Source organism: Oxyura jamaicensis, chromosome 2, assembly GCF_011077185.1.
Source record: "Oxyura jamaicensis isolate SHBP4307 breed ruddy duck chromosome 2, BPBGC_Ojam_1.0, whole genome shotgun sequence".
NCBI classification, from domain to species: domain Eukaryota; kingdom Metazoa; phylum Chordata; class Aves; order Anseriformes; family Anatidae; genus Oxyura; species Oxyura jamaicensis.
The window spans coordinates 37,357,388-37,373,916 of record NC_048894.1 but is presented as its reverse complement, the minus strand read 5'-3'; the positions used below and the strand labels follow the sequence as shown (position 1 = coordinate 37,373,916).

At 41.5% G+C, this 16,529-nt stretch overlaps 2 long non-coding RNA genes across 5 annotated transcripts in view; one reads left to right on the top strand and one right to left on the bottom strand.

Moving 5' to 3' along the window:
* Positions 1-4,827: 4,827 nt before the first annotated feature.
* The window catches only part of LOC118162730, a 28,038-nt gene continuing 16,336 nt past the window's right edge, over positions 4,828-16,529 (bottom strand). Inside the window, exons 2-5 of one of the 4 annotated variants that reach the window (XR_004748591.1) lie at positions 15,704-15,909; positions 12,107-14,022; positions 5,835-5,973; positions 4,828-4,878 (exon numbers count right to left, since the gene is read on the bottom strand). This is a non-coding gene — a long non-coding RNA (uncharacterized LOC118162730). Of the gene's footprint in view, positions 4,879-5,834; positions 5,974-6,941; positions 7,066-12,102; positions 15,910-16,529 lie in introns of those variants that run through there. The other 3 variants (XR_004748589.1, XR_004748590.1, XR_004748592.1) reach the window with 3 other exon arrangements.
* On the top strand, positions 11,111-11,984 carry LOC118162731. Its single transcript, XR_004748593.1, has 2 exons — positions 11,111-11,551; positions 11,735-11,984. It is a non-coding gene; the product is annotated as an uncharacterized LOC118162731 (long non-coding RNA).

The window sequence follows — 16,529 nt, the reverse complement described above, 5'->3', positions numbered from 1 at the left end:
TGGGCGGCCCCGCCGCCAGCACCCCCCGGCGGCGGCTGGGGGCGCCGGGCCGAGGGCAGGGCCCGGCTGCGGGGCGCCCCCGGCGTCCTCCCCGGGCGGACGCCCCCCGAGGCCGGCTCCTGGCCCTCTGCTCCCCGGGGTTGGGGGTGTCCGGGGGCGGCCGGGGGCTTCCCTCCCGCCGGGGTGTGGGGTGCTGGGGTAGGGCGAGGTGCGAGGGGAGCCCTGCTCACCCCACACGCGTTTGTTTACGCTCGGAGCATGGCCGAGGGACACGGGATGCAGCGTGTGAGGAGAGGTTTGAAGAGTCGTGGCTGTTTTTACCCTGAGATACGGTTGCGTCTCGCCTGAAAAGTCGTTCTCGGGTTGAGTAGAGAAACTGAAATTTTAGGCACGTGGCCCCCCGCTCGGCATGCAGGCCCTGGAGGCGACGGGGAGCTGCTGTGCTGGGCAACGTGAGGAGTCGTAGGGGCACGAAGGGCCCACACCGCATCACCTTCAGTGTTTGAGCACAGGAGCCAGGCTCAAGCTGAACACAAACCTTGCAGTTTTCGTTTGGGTGCCCCCATTTGCCCTTTGGAGATCACACATCGGGTGCCTGCCATTGGTACTTAGAGCAAGACAGCATACATCCACCCTTTGATGTGCAGCAGGGAGAACTGTGCAGTGGGAACACCAAGGAGCATATTACACATCCTGTCCCGCAGCTCCAGGACCTCACCGAGGAGCGACCTCATGGCCCACAGCCTTCAGAAGGCTCCTTCCTTCGCCTGCCTTCAGGCGCCAAGGAGCAGCTCTCTCCTCCAAAACAGGGTGGGCTGCAAGGGCAATCAATGCATTCTGCTGCTGGTGGATGCTGTGGAATAATTGTCTTGGCAGCAAGGAAGGGACCAAGCAACTCACCTGAGAGGTGAGGGGATTCAGGAACCCACATGCTTTTCTTGAACTGTTTTTGTATTGTGGAAGTGCCTCCCCACTCCCGAGGAATAAATCTGCTTAAGGTCCATAATCATTACTTATAAACCAGTAATCTCTGGTCCGTGACAATGTCATTTGTCAGCATAGGAAAAAGGTGCCATGAAGTCTTAACCAGCATGGGGGAAAGTACAATCCTATTTGGAGAACATTATTTACGCAGCATCATCTCTAGCGGGTCAAGGAGGCTCAGAGCCTGACACGGCTACATCACTCATACATATGGTCCCTAATTTTAATCAATCCATTTACATTGCTAAAGTTCAAATGAAAACCAAGACAAGTGCAGGGTTTTGGCTGCAAACTGCAATGGACACTGATATTAAACTTGAGATTCAAAATAGCCAAAGTTTGTGCTTTTCATGAACTAGAGATTTTACCATTCGTGCTCATTTGGACATCTGCTCCTGCCTGAACATCTTGCCTTGCCATTTAAGAAGGAAAAGGCAGTCCTGAGCGCTAAATGAAGTTTTAGTACCCTATCTGCAGATGTGCGCATCACAAACCATTCCTACAGGAGACACTTTGTCGTGAGACTCATCACCATTTCTTCTGGAGGATGAGATTTACACACACCAGGTACAACAAGTTATTAGAATCATTTGTCACGGAGCGTTGCCAGTAAGCTGGCGAGGAAGATATGTGTTTTCAATCATTTTGCTATTTAAGATGCACATACTAAAACACCAATTTTTAGGCCTTTAGCAATATTTGATCAGTCCTGCCTCAGAGAAAAAAAAAAGGAAGAAGAAAAAAAAACTTCCCTTTTCAACTCTGCTTATCTGTCCGACATGTACAGAAACAAGATAACACCAGTGAAAAAGAAATCATTTAACTGAAGCCTTGGCAGTTCTGTAATGAACGATATCAAGACCTGCAGACGTTGCCAGACTTTTGGCCCTAAAAGTGATGATTTAATACAAAGGAACTAGTAAAAGTTCTTAACCTCATCTGAAGGTGCGTGCCTGCAAATTGGTATAATAGTACCAGCATCATGCTTATTCTAGTATCCTGTAGAAATTTAATTACTGACAAAAATGTGGCTATCAGACACTAAACTAGAAGGGCTGTGCTAGGAAGATGGAGGTAGAAAATAATTATTTCTCCATTTCCAAGATTTCTCCTGTGACTTTACATTCCCTGATTGTTGTTATTGCCCCCGATTCCGTTTCACAGAATTTCCTTACGTTAGTGAAGTGGTTATTCAGATGCATTTTGAATGCATTAAGTTAAAAACCATTCCCACACACAAAATGAAGCATTTCTGATAAATCAAAGTCTCAGAAGCGGCTACCAAAAGTGGGCTTTGCTATTGGTTCCTTGTTTCTCCTAGCGAGCTCAGGTTTCCAAAGCAGGTCATGTTATGCAAATGCAAACCATACACTTTCTTTGCTAAAACCTTTTGAATATCATGAAGAAACTTCTTCGCTATTATTATTCAGTAGTGGCCTCGGCAGGCCTTATTTGTTTACTTGTTAAATGAAATAAGGATTATAATGGAACCAAAAGACACCTCTGTGACAATATTTAACTGTGAAAACTTGCTGTCATGTGCACATATTAGCTATTTCCATAAAATCCTATTAAATATCAGAGTTCCACAGCTAAGCTAATATTACCCATTGAACTTTTCTAACTCAAATAGTGTGGCAGTAGAAACCTGCCAAGAAACAGACTATGTTTAAACCAGTATTTAAACAAACCAAATACCAGATTATCGCTAATATCCTAAATATTTTTTATTCCAAACATGAAAAGCTTTAATTAGCAATTATCTCGCATGAAAATTGCTTTTCTGACATCTCTGCTTGGAATTTGTTTCTTCTTTATTGCAAGTATCTCCACAATTCCAGTGATAATTTCTTAAATTGCCTGACTTGATTGTTCAGGTCACGGTCTTGCACATTCTTGTTTATTATACTTGCTTGTAATTAAGTATACATGTTTAAGTAGTCCCATTAAAGTCGGAATCTAATTCATAATTAATCCAAAGCAAAGTTTAGATATAAATAATGCATTATTGTATACAACATCTGTAAAGTGCAGGTGTGTCATATGCACATAGGAAGAGCAGACTGTGCAAGTGGGGGGGAAATGAACGGATGTGTACTGAAGACAGCAAAAACTGTAGGTAGGCAAACATAGGCTAAATTGCCAGATTTGTTTACTGGAAAACATTTGTTAACATTGCGTACTTGAAATTAATTATGTTTATAATTTTGGAAAGTTCATTATACTAGCAGTAAGTACGCTGATTTTTTTTATCGAGCAGATCAACCATTTCAGCCTTATTAATTGCAGCCTAAGGAATGTTTACTCTCTGTCCTACCTATCATGCCAATTAGTTTGGCTAACAGCCTACTAAATTTGACAGCTGAGGATTAACAAGAGCTTAACAGTAAACCAACTTTTCCCCTACAGACTATTGAATCCAGAAGGGGTGTTTTTCCAAATCAGGATCATTCAAAAGCTCTTCTCTAAATTGCCTGTTATTAACACTATCTTAACTGCGGGGCCGGTTGGTTGCAATGGAGCCTTAAGTCACATTGTTCAGAAAATTAGACTCTTTGTTTATATGCTTAAAAAAGGTCAAGATTTTCAAAACTGAATGGCAATGTTCCTTGCCTTTTAAAATATTGAACTAGACGCTTTAATGGAAAGCTGAAGAGCAGACATAAAGGTCTTTCTGGAAATCAGGCTCCCTTAAGGCCTCAGTTTGCAAACTAAAAATTAAGCCTCTTTTGAAAGCCTTGACCTAGGCACTAATTTTGAGTAACTGTGTTTGGGATCTTGAGCTATCTCAAGTGGAAATGAGCGTTTATTGTATTCTAATAGCATGTTGTCTGCTGCTCTTGAAAGGGCTTTTTTTTTTTGGTTGGTTGGTTTTAATACCACAGTTTGGAAAAACTTATTTTGTAACAATAATATCAGAGGTTACATTGGGTAAAGCTTCTAAGGAGCAAAAATTATATCTTCTTCTACAAAGAAAGACAGACGGAGTGGATAAAGCCTGCTTCATGCACATTTAAACTGAGGCACCCATGTTTTATGAAAGAGATGGCAACAACAAACCTGCCCTTGAAGTGTTTCTCATGCACCATTAAAAACAGCACACAAACTGTGTTTGCCATCTCCTCCCGCCCTACTGTGTCCTCCAAGGAGAAGTTACAGAGTTACAGAATGGGCTGAGTGCCAGAATTCTGCAAAGCATTGCATTTCATTTTGTCCCGCCTTACATTTGTTAGTAACTACTGGATATATACCGAGACATTTGACGTCTGGAACATAAGGCATTTCATAAGTCATCTATTCTTGTAATCTGAAGAATCTGACTTTATTATTACAGGAGCATGCAAATAAAGTCGACCCCAATGAACTTTATAACTTCTTAAAACCTCAACTTTGCTCTGGCAAACTAACCCGTGTTAATACTAATCAACGTATTTCATTAAATTCTCACATAGAAAAAAGGATAAAGTTTGTAGTTTGTACCTTCAGGTTGATATGCTCTGCAAATTCTCTTCACAATAACATACTAAACACTTCCACTGCTTTGAAGAAAATTACATCTCTCCCTTTACGGCAGAGTATGTAAATAAAATAAGTTGATTTTGTCAGCTGAGTTCCTTCTGAAATTTGTCCGTGAAAAAAACTCTGGTTCTACGCAGCCTTAGTAGGAATGGCAGTGTGTTACGCCTTTTCTTTGAAGACAAGAGCTAACACATAGATACCTCTGCTAATAAGCAGTTAACTATAGGCTCATGTCGATGGATCTGGTTAGAAAGCTTATGACACACAATGCCACAGAAAGAGGAAAATAAGTATAAAAGAGGAATTAAGTTCTTGCGATGAATGGCAGTCGTTTTTCTGAATTACAAGAAATCATATAGTACTCTCAGTATATACCTACAAAAAGAGGTGGAAGAAGAACAACAGTTGGTTCAACACATCCTGCACCAAGAAAAAAAAAAATGATTTTATTTCAATAATCTGAGAAAACCACACCGCACAAATCCTTTGAAACAGTTTTTTAAAGGTTACTAACACATGGTGGAACATAGTTTCTCTTGCCGTTTGAGACTGGCAGTCTGATTGCATCACTAGGGACAGTGGGATTTGTCTCCTGTACTAAAACATGTAATGCAGTTCCTTAACCCCATTAATTTCTTCTGGAGTGCTCACAATCATAAAATTATCATCGGATCTTGTCCAATAGAGATGGCAGCCTTGGGTAGGTCACACTAACCAGCACAAATCTCAACAGAAGTTAATTCCTCCATGTAATTTGTTACCTAATCTTTCAACTTCTCGTATTCATATGAGAAGTCAACAGTCATATTAGTTTCCTTTATTTTTAGCTATAAAAATGCTAACAAGTCACAGTATTTATAGATGCTTTCATATGCATATTCAAAACACCTTTACTGGAAATAGCTTTATGGTTGAAACATCTGGTCGGAAGACCTCATCCATTGTGCTCTTACCACAAACTGATAGAGGCACGGTAGGCAGAAAATGCTCTCCTTAATTTCTCTGAAGCATTTATAGTGTGGATAAACCATCAAGGAAAACCAGGGTCCTGGGCATTAACGTAACTAACTATATTCTCTGGATTTTTCAGATCAACATATATGCCCGCAATCTCACTGTTCCTAAATGACATCTTTGTTTTCTGAGTAAACAGCAGCTGAAGTTAAGGGGAAATTACCACTTTCCTTCTGCCAAAAAAACAGAAGGGAAATTCCCCACATCTGTTGTTTGTTATGGCAAAGTACTCCTGGAAGAAGAGTCCCCAGGAGGCGTAACCTGAAGGGGGACAATGCACGACTAAGCAGTACCTGGAGAATTTCTAGTTCTCTCACCTTTTTGCCTACAAGTAAAGGTATCAGCAGGTTGGGAAAGCAAAGCTGTTCCAGCTGGCAGTCCTCTTACTCATTTTCATATTAAAAAAAAAAAAAAAAAATCCTTCCATTCTTCATTCTCCCAGTCAGCTCCTCCTCTCTGTTAGGGGATGAAAAGAGGACCTAAATGACTTGGCCACTGCCCAAGGATGGAAGGAAGAACCCCAGAAGACTTAAGAAATTAGCACATAGCAATGGATTGATGAAGAAAAAAAATATTTTTTAGAAGTGAAAATAGCAGAGGGAAAAACAAACAAACAAACAAAAAACAGGACAGAATGGTAAAAGCTATTAACATTTATTTATAATAAGTTTCAGGATTGTTGTTGTCATATTTTATAGCACTATGTGGCTGAGGGACAGTGAAAATGAAAAAGAATAAACTGCAAGGTAAGGAGCAAGTTGAAACTGTAGAGAGGAAGATAACGCCAAGGAACTCGTAAATGGAAAGCCATGATAGGAGGAAGGGGATAAGAACTGTTAGTCGCTGAAATTGGAAAGCTGAAGAAAAGATAGAAGTGGTGAGAAGGAGATAAAAAGGGTTTATCAGATAGATATGAATGTCTTGAAGAATGTCTTAAAGAATGTCTTGAGACTATTACAATGAAATTCAAAGAAATTGCTTAGCTGCTAAGGGTTTTGACTCTACAGGAGAAGAAGAAAACTAGACAGACCATACAAAGAAGACTAGTGCAAGAGCTGTGTGTCTTCAGATACAATGAGGAAGTAACAGACACGGGCTGAAGAAGAGATTTTCTCTTTCAAACTACTGATACGTTTCCGTATGCATTTTGCCTGGCAGAAGAAGATGAGGGGTCTAAATGTGCACTTCTTGACTGCTTGGTACTGGTCATTTTTGGATTTAATAAGCTCACTTTCTGGGGAAGGAGGATGTCTGGTGTGTGCTGCGTTTAAAAATTTACGCCACCACCACCCCTTTTCTTCTTTTTCCCCTAAGTTCCTGAGTTCTTCCCAACCAAGAAACAGAACACAGCTTTCTGTATCTACCAAGAATAAGATCAGATTACTAATTTAGTTGTTTCTAAATTAATGATAATTTTATCTGCACTGCAGAGAAGACTGAAGGCTAGAGTCAAGAAGAAGGCTCAGTGCCTTTAAGTACGTGCCACCTCGCAGTCCCGAGCTGGCCCCTAGCCATCCAGCCTGGAACGCAAGCAGCGTGCTCTCCCATCTGCTTGCAAAAGACCACAGAGACATTCTCCGGGTAATTTAGGAAATGTCCGAGAGTTGAAAATGGATCCTAACCCCTTTTCTAAATACTTGATCATCTTTCTTCTGCGGAAAAATACCTTCTGATGCACGTGTGCGTAACTTGAAGGAATTTAGGACAAAGAGCAGCGAAGGACTGAAGCACTGTGTGTGTGCCCGAAGGATCTGCCAGTGTACAGCAATGGGCCTCGGTGATTCCTGCCAGTCTGTGTCCTTGTATTTTCATTTGTTTTAATTATTTTATGGTACCTCATACACTTTAAGATTATTTGAACTCTCCAGTAAAATGCACTGTAGTTATACCAGCCATTTCACCTAAATGATTCTGTACAGCTGCAAAGGGTGGTGGTGTCAATTAAAGGAAAAATATCTTGATTAATCTTCATTAAGTGCAGCATTTTAACATAAGACAGACAATGAAATTCAGTGACTGATTTACTTAATTTCATATCTTTTAAAGCCTCACAAAAGCTCCCTAGGTATTTAGAAATGCAGGTGTGTTTATCCCAACTCCTTACAATGAAGTTCAGTTTTTTGTTGTTGTTGTTGTTTTTTTATTGTTGTTGTTTGTTTGTTTGTTTGTTTGTTTTCTGACCAATTATCCCAGAACTTCAATTTTGCTGATTTCATTTGTTACTTCAGACTGAGGAGGTACCACATAAGAAGTTTAAATATTGTTCAATGTGAAAAACAGTTTCTTTGGCCTTTTTTTTTTTTTCCTCCTGTAAAGCTTGTTGAATTATTAATAATGCTTTGCTTCACAATGTTTATCAGCATGGTCTCTGGATGATGATTATGCACACACACACATGTTCATGACTATTTTCTTTGTTTCCACATTCTGTGGTGACTATCCTTTGTGTTTTTTTCCCAGTAAAATTCAAAGCTGTGTTCTGGAAAAAATAGATGCCGTTTACATGAAGCAGATGAAATTGATGTTTCCATCAAAAAAAGAAAGACAAAGTATGTGAGGAGACCAAGGAAAGCTGAAGAACAATACACAGTATTGTTCCCCAGTAACCAGCCATAGGAAACACCTTCCAAATACTGGTTGCAAATGCAAACATGAGTTGCCCAAGAAAAAGAGAAAAAATTGGCCAGAAAAACAGTAGATTCCATAAATGGAGTCTTTATTTGAATTTCTGTTTTATTGGAGTAAATTTGAAATTTTAATATGTGGATGACTTACAAATCCAGTGGGAACCCAAAATGAATTCAGCAAAGAAATCTTTACCCTAAGGCATTAAGGTTGTTTCATCATATGTGAACTAATTTTCATGAGGTTGTCTAGTAAATTTTCAAATGTAATCAGGAGTAACCTAAAATATACAAACTGCATAGTAATTCTCTCTTCTCCTTGTAGACAAAGGACTGACCTTTCAGTTCACTAGCACAAATTTCTCTAAAATGCCTGCCAGGCAAAACAAAGATTCCATCTTGATTTTACACTTTAATACAACAGTTTGAACATCAGAAATCCACCAAAGCAATTAAGACATGCTATTCTACATACAGAGCTGCTTTTCACATGCAGACTATAATTAGCTATAGCCCCCCTTGTGCCTTACCTTAGCCTAACGGAGCTGTGCTAGATAAGTTGATATATGGGTTCCTTGGTTGTCAGGCTGGCAGAAAGTCAGTACAACACAAACAGGAGGACAGTTATTCCCAGAGAAGCAAGAAGTACTGGGCAGCAGCTTGACATTACATCCTTTGCATCTTGCAAGCTATAGCTTAATTAAAGCTTACAGAAATTACCTGAACATCTGCATTTTGTGCTGTTACCTAAGGCTCTCAGGGTATTCTTTATTGTGTTGGCAACTAAAAAGAACTGCAGATTTTATTTTTTTCTTGCAAAAAGAAGTTGAGAAATTCAACACAAAGACTCTCTATGAACATGAGGATGAAGTTAGGTTGGGTACACCAACAAAGGGTGTGACCTGCAAGACTGCAGCTACATAAGCCACCCTTGAAGGGAACTCTGCTTGATTTATGTTGACATCCTTGGGCTCACATGTTGGTCAGTAGATAGAGAGGTTTGCCTGTGTTCAGATTTGTTCCTTTTTGTATGGCGCCAAGGGCAAGCAGCTACACAGAACCTTCAGGGACTGCAGTCCATGGACTCGGAACCCTCCAGAGGGGAGAAGTGCTACAGATCAGAGGGGAAAAAGGGTACTGCATCCTTCAGGCAAATTGGTTTCAAAACCATACTCATTTTTGTATGAACCCACTCCTTGTGTGGTAATGCACAAAATAGCCCCCCACTGCAAAATGAGTGCCCAAGAACCCCATAACTTGGAGTTGCTAACAAGGTAACCATGACCTCAGCCAAACCCCCTCACTTTCCAGGCCTACTCCACGTTTCAAACACCTAATGACATTTCCTTTCCATTCTCTGGTATTGCTGTCTTTATGTAGTAATAGTTTTCTGTGCAGCAATGCCAATCATTAATGATAAACTACACTCCTTAAATAAATGAATACCTTATAATTCGATACTGACCTTTTTAATTTTGTTTCACCTTTCCAGGACTCTTGCAGACTACAGACATTTGCAACAGATCTTCTTTGCACTTTAGGGCCTTATCTTACAAAACACAAAATGTTCTGGCCTTGATCCAGGAGAGCACTTAGATACATGTTGACATTTAAGTAGATGAGTGGCCTTAGTGAGGTCAATTGGGCTACTTATTTGTGTAAAGCTAAACCTGTCCTGAAATATTTTGTTCAATGGACTCAGACTGTTCAGCACGTTGAATGACTGAACCCTTCATGAGATCGTACACAATTATTGTAATTATTGCACAAATGCTTTATGCAATAATAATTGCTCTCCAAATGATTAGAAATGTGCACACTTCTACTTAACAATTGCTGTATCTAATTTCAGTCCAACCCCATGGAAAAGGTATGAGATTATTTCCAATACATATGAGGTATTTCCAATTGCCACTGTGAATTTCTGTAGTGCCAAGGGGTGCTCAGATAGAAAGGGTTAGGACATACTTTGGTCTGAGAGTGACCTCAAACCTGCCCCAGTGAGCACAGCTGTCTCCCTCAACACTATGCAACATATGAACATTAAATCCCTCGTTTGTACTAGGGACAGACACATCCCTGCAGGTGCTAGTTCCTGCATCTTCCTGGGGAGCATTTTTAAACCAGGGCAAATGGCCAGACCCCAAACTTGCAAGCGTTTTTGACTGAAAAGGAACACTGAGATACCTCAACACTATGTTGCTGGCTTATCACGAGCAGCATGACAGCTGAATGCTGATTCTTTGCCCTACAATCCAGCAAGTCAATTATTCGATGTGAGACAGCTCAGAGTTATTTTTTATTCTTCCTCTAAAGGAGCTGAATGGCTGTCTGCCCTCATTACTGATTTATTTTTCCTGTGTAACATCATAAACAGAAATTCACAAGAAAGAGGTTTTGTGGTCACTTACAAGGTCTTTTTCTGAGGTACCAAGCACAGAAGGGAAAGAAGATGCAGCTTTTATGAGGCCTGATAGGAAAGGCTAGCCACGTCTGGCCCTTCCAGACCCTGCGTCTTGCTGGGTGCAAGGCCTTGAGAGCTCGGTGAACCTCTCTGCTGGGAGGAATTAATCGGCTAACAAGGGACACGGTCGTGGAGGCAGAACCATTTCAGCCTCTGCTCTAAATTCAGCTTTCTTCAGACATTCATCAAATAACTTATATGAATGATTTTAGTAAAAAAAACTCCAAGGTTTTCCACTACATACAAAATCTTTCTTGGTCCTGATATTTCTACATTACCTAGCATATACATTCCTATACACAACAGGAAATATTGATCAGTGAGATCCTAATTAAGATTTTCCAGTGCTTGTTTACATATATTTTTTTATGATATTCAAGTTGTCCTGGAAAAGCAAATGTACTGACGTGGAGGGTATCGTCCTCTTCATGGGTTCCTCATGCCACACCTGAATTCCCTGCCACCAGCTGAATGCCACCGGAGGTTATTACAAAGGGGTTAATCTCTGACCTTAATTAGTCCAGTACACAACAACCAGCAAACTAATCAATGCCTAAAGATGTGTCACTCCTTCCTTACAGTACACCACTGTTGGCAGGAAGTAAAACATTACCCCACAGGTAAAACCAGCAAAGCGTCTGCCTTCAACTGGCTGACAGGAAAAACAGAAGCTGCACTCAGCGCCATTCAAACCAACACCCCGAAATCGGAAGACGACCTCGCCTGGGCTCTGGGAACCTTTGAACTTCTCCGAGCAGGGCCGTAAACCTTGCGGCGGCCTGGCAGGAGGTCAGGGCTTCCTGCTCGCCGCGCAGCGAGAGCAGCGTGCGAGGAGGCCGCCGCGTCCCACACGGCAGCGGCAGGAAGTCACAGAGGCCTCCGCCAGCAGCACGTCCACCAAGCCGGGCAAAACCCTCACGAGCTGCTTGGCCGAGCTCGGCCAAAGGTTAGAGCGGCTCCTGTGGACTGATCTGCTCCGCCGTAATTTTTAGTGCAGAATTTCTGCTGCGCATAAAGCAGGAAGCCACGGCCGCACTGCAATCCAGCCACAGTATCTGTCTTTTCCTTTCACATTTGTTTGTTTGGCAAATCTATTGTTTGTTAACTGCTTCTATTGTTTCCGTTGCAGTGCGTAGCATTTTGGCAATCCAGGAACTGCCGGGGCATTCTGGCTTCGAAAATAAATACCTTTGAAAAAAACATCACCAAGAGCTGCTGAGAATATCAGTCCAAAACGCTTCTGTTTGCTTTGCTACAGCCCTGTCAGCACACTGCTCTGAGGAGAACACACCTTCAGGATTCAGGAACGTACAGTACGAAGAAGGAACGTTCCTATTGCCAAAGCATGCAGATTTTAAACATGGCTTGAAAAAAAAAAATGAGCTTAGTCATGAAATTCTAGCACAAGGAATCAACCTGCAGGGTTTTCTGAATGAAAACAAGCAAACCAACAAACAAAAAAGCTAGGAGAACCTTGATCCAGACTCCTCTTGAAACCTACCTGGAACAAACACCAGTTTTTTAAGTCTTCTGCTCAAGTGCGTGCAGTTGAGCTTTCTCTTTCTCTTTTTCTCTCATGTTTCCAAAGTGCCTCCCTCTCACCAGTTACCAGGCAACAGAACAATATTGCTCTGCATGCGCATCCAGCAATAACTGGCATTGCACTGTATTTTTGCAGTTTCTCAGAGAAAATAAAGATGTCCTGAAATACTGTCTCGTGTGATAAATAGCTACTGCCCGGAAGACATTTAAATGCTGAAAATGCTGATTTCTTTCTTCACAGAAATTCAGAGAATGAAAATAACCCTTCCCTAATAGAGGAACTCCCATCCAAAGCAAACTTATAATGCTAAAATAGACCACACTGCAGAAGAAAGCTGCCTCAGCTGTTATTTCAAACAATTAGCAGCCTTTTACAGACACTTGCATAAGCCTTTACCTTAAAATCAAGGCAAAACTAAAGCAGCAGCTACATACATCAAGTTAAAGTACATTTTACTGTTTTGGAAACTAAAATGCTGCCTTTGTGATGAAGCTGTCTTTTGTTTGCTGGTTTGATGTCAATAAAACCACCAGGAAAGTTCAGCACTCTGCCCAAGAATCACTGCTTTTGAGAGCAGCCATTAAAGGTGGGCTGGGATCCAGTCTAACCACAGAGCATCACCCAATCCAAACCCCCAGGGTGTGCAGCCCTTCTTCAGGAGTCAGGTTTCATTCAAGCAAAATCTGATTCTGGACCTTGACCCAAGCAACTCCGGGTCCTTTTGCTCAGTTGTGATTCAGTTTCAAATTTCACGTTGTAGGTCAAGTTCACCTCGATGTATCATTAAGATAAGAATTTGAAGGCTTTGCAGTTTTTTCACTTCCAAAACAAAAGTCTTTAATCATAAATATTCCACCTATTCCCACCAAAACATGCAATGTATTGAATTTTTAACTCCTAATTCCTAACTACTAAACAGGTAAGCTGCTCAATCTCCAATGAAAGACAGTATCAGTGAATAGTCCTCACAGGTGTGTTATATTTGTCTTAAAACAACATCAAAGGTGAGCTTTGAAATCTCAGAATACTCAGTAGTCTGGTTTGATTGGCCAAATTGCATTATTTGAGTGGTTAAATTGAATCATTGTATAAGAAATTTTAATTTAAAATTATAACAGGAACTTATTTTTTTGTCACACTTTCCTTACACTTTTTTTTCTTTATTTGAGATGTAAAAAATGGTCAATGTTTTCAACCTAGATAAAAATTCCCAGAATGTTTTGAATCCTGACCTTCAGGACATGCAGTGTGTCAGGATATATATGACAACAGAAAAAAAATGTTCCATTCCCAGTGCTATTGATGCAAAAGCGGTACGCAAATAATTGCTAGATAACAGCAGAAAGATTTGTGGTTCACTTTCTTGGATCTGGGAAAGAGCAGTACAGCATAACGATGCATTCTCAACTTGTCTAGATAACATAAATAGCATTGCTCAGTGCATACATTTGACACTTTATTTACTCCAACAGTTATTGTGGATGAGTATTGAGTCTGTATAATAAACACCTCCATTCTGTTTCTAGCTCTAGGAGGAGGAACTAAATCCAAACACTGGATTAACTTATTTGCAGAACGGCTGGAGCATTAGCTGGCTATTGCCTGTAGTGGAAATGTTATGCCTTGGTCAAAAGAAAGACTCCAGTCTGCACTGAAATATAAATAGCAATCACAAGAAATAACACCTCAAGGCGTGACCTGGCTTGTAGTTACTGGCCATTTCTTGTACGCCAGTCCTTTCCCACATACAGCTGCTTCTAACTGAATAAAAAATATCTTCAGCTTATTTTACAATTCGTAAAATCCAGTACAGTCAGAAGGACTTACTGAACCTTATGTAAAATCCCCAAGCAGCAGGCAACAGCAGATTTTCTCTGCAGAAGAAAGCAAACAATTAAATCAGATGGGATGAGAGTGAGTGAAAAGAGTAAGTGCCTACAGAAATCAGCTAGATCCCTCGTGTGCTCATTCTAGCAGTTGTTTTTTTCATAGAAATAGAATTTTGGGGGGGGAGGGGGAGGAATGTTCAGGTCATGCAGCAGAAGGGAAATGGTGACATCTGGACTCCCTTGAAGCAAGCGTTCACTTTGTCTTATCAAAGTTGTAACTGAGTGGTCCTACTAAATGATAGGGGAAGAAAAAAAAAAAAAAAAAAAAAACCTTAAAAATGAGCATTTTTTTATATATTGCTAATGCATGTCGAGCCCCTTTTCACATACACAGGCACACGAGTTGCAATCCAATTAGTTTAAGCTAAGCTAAATGAAAAAATAGATTGTGCTATAGCCTAAAAAACAATCAATAGCCACTGTAAGGATCAATGGTCTAAAAAACTATTGACTGCTCATGTCACAACCTGTACTTTCCATTCCACACTAAATACAATTGTAGATCAATATTTGCCAGATGTCCATTTGGAAGCAAAGCATTCTGGCTGTGGTCTCTGTCCTTAACCTTGCGAAAAATATCGGTCTTTACATTTCGTTTAAACACCCCCTGGTGTGCTGTCGGATTCCACTAGCAGCATCTCCCAGATGTCTCGTTATCTTCCTTTTCTAAGCCTAGTGAGGGAGGAACTTTCCATGGCTTTCATTAGTCTGCCCCACACCGTCCAAGCCAGGCTTCATCGTTCTGACGGCAGAGATGTGTTTATTCAGGTAAAAGGGGGATGAGAAGAAAGCATCCAATCTACTTGTGAGGGGAGGTTTCTTATCTGTAGATTTGACTGTCAAGTCTCAACCCTTTGTCAAGCAAGCGTGCTGCGCCTGCTTACAGATTCAGTTGATATATCCCCTGAACACAATCTCCCCCTTTTTAAAAGCCGAAAGGCTGAACAATACCAAAGCTCCTCAGCTCTCAAACCCCAGTCCCTCTGTTGCGCAAGCTGCCACTCCCCCAAATAGATGCCAGGCACTGAATTTGTCGCGCGTGGAAATGTTCCCATTTCGCAGTTGTAGGTGGCACAGGCACTTACTCGAGCACCCTGAGCTCAAGGAGCTGCAGCACGGACCGAGGCTGCACCGGTGTGGCAGGGGTGAGCGACCCTGCTGGTGGGATTGCTCTCCTCCGAGTCCTGCGGTGACAATGGGTAAGTGCTGTGGCACTGAAGGAGTAGCTGGATCTTGTGTTGTCAGAGAGGGAGAGAAGGTTTAAACAGGCAATTTTTAGAGACTGTCAAAACTGAAAAGTGTAAACATTGTTAACATTTCTTTAAAATTCTGGCAGGGAATGAAAGCTGCCTGGACGCACGCCATCCTACAGTTGCAGAAAAGTTTAGCAAACCATATGCTGCCCTAGAAGACAGGTCCTAGCCAGCTCCTCCCTGAGAGCGTTGGAGAGAGAAGCAGCGAGCAGGCCTTGGAGCGCCGCTGCCATTTCCCCATCCAGCACCGCCGCGCTTCCTGTTTCTGCAAGAGGGCTTCAGAGATGTGCTGCACCAGGTCCTAGAGACAGTGAGCAGAGCTAACGTTGGCAGGAGAAAGCATGGACGCTCCCCTTTCCAGCTGTACACATCTCCTTTTTGCATCTACACGCACATGGTAGGGATTCAATTACCCTTCTGATGTACCTGCAGGTTGTTAAACAGGGTCTAAATTCCCTTTGCATTTGCTTTTGCACAAGACGGCTCAGTAGAGAATGGCTCCCCTTTATCAGTATAATTCTGCAGTAATTTCCCTGGCGTCCTCGGTTCTACATCGGCGCGAAATGGGTGTAAGCAATTTCACAGCCAGATATTAGGATTTTTCACAAGTCTTCTGTAGCTTGGAAAAAAACACCGATTTAATGATTGCAGTGTAGATGCTTTTAACATATTGTCAATGACTGCAATTTAACATGACTTCAAAAATTAAAACATCGGTTGCTTACATTTTGCTCATCCCAGCAGCCCTGATGAATTTCTGTGTAACAACTGTAACTGAAGCCGAATTTGGCCCAGTGATGCAAGATGTCATTAGCATTTCAAAACAGGCAACATTTTGCAATAATGGCAAATATCCCATAACCCTCATAAATTACATATCCTTGCAGAGACTTCTGTTTGCTCGCACAAGAGGCTCATTTTTTCTCTAAAATCCAAAGGGCTAAACCCAGATCTTTCCCGCTCCGGATCGGAGGTTCCTGCACGCTTACCATCTCAGCGTTAATTAATTGTACGCTTCTCAACCCCGTATATTCTCAGTTCCATAAATTACTCTGGCTCTTTTGGCCTGACATTAATTACAGTGCTGCACAGTTCACACTGACCCACTTTGTCTTGGACTCAAACTCTCCCTTGCAGTGATTGCTGCGATCACACGTACCGGCCCTTTTCCTATGGTTCACACCAGCTTCTCCTGGCTTTCACTTCCGTGACCTGCAATGTAACTACCCGCTCCATCAT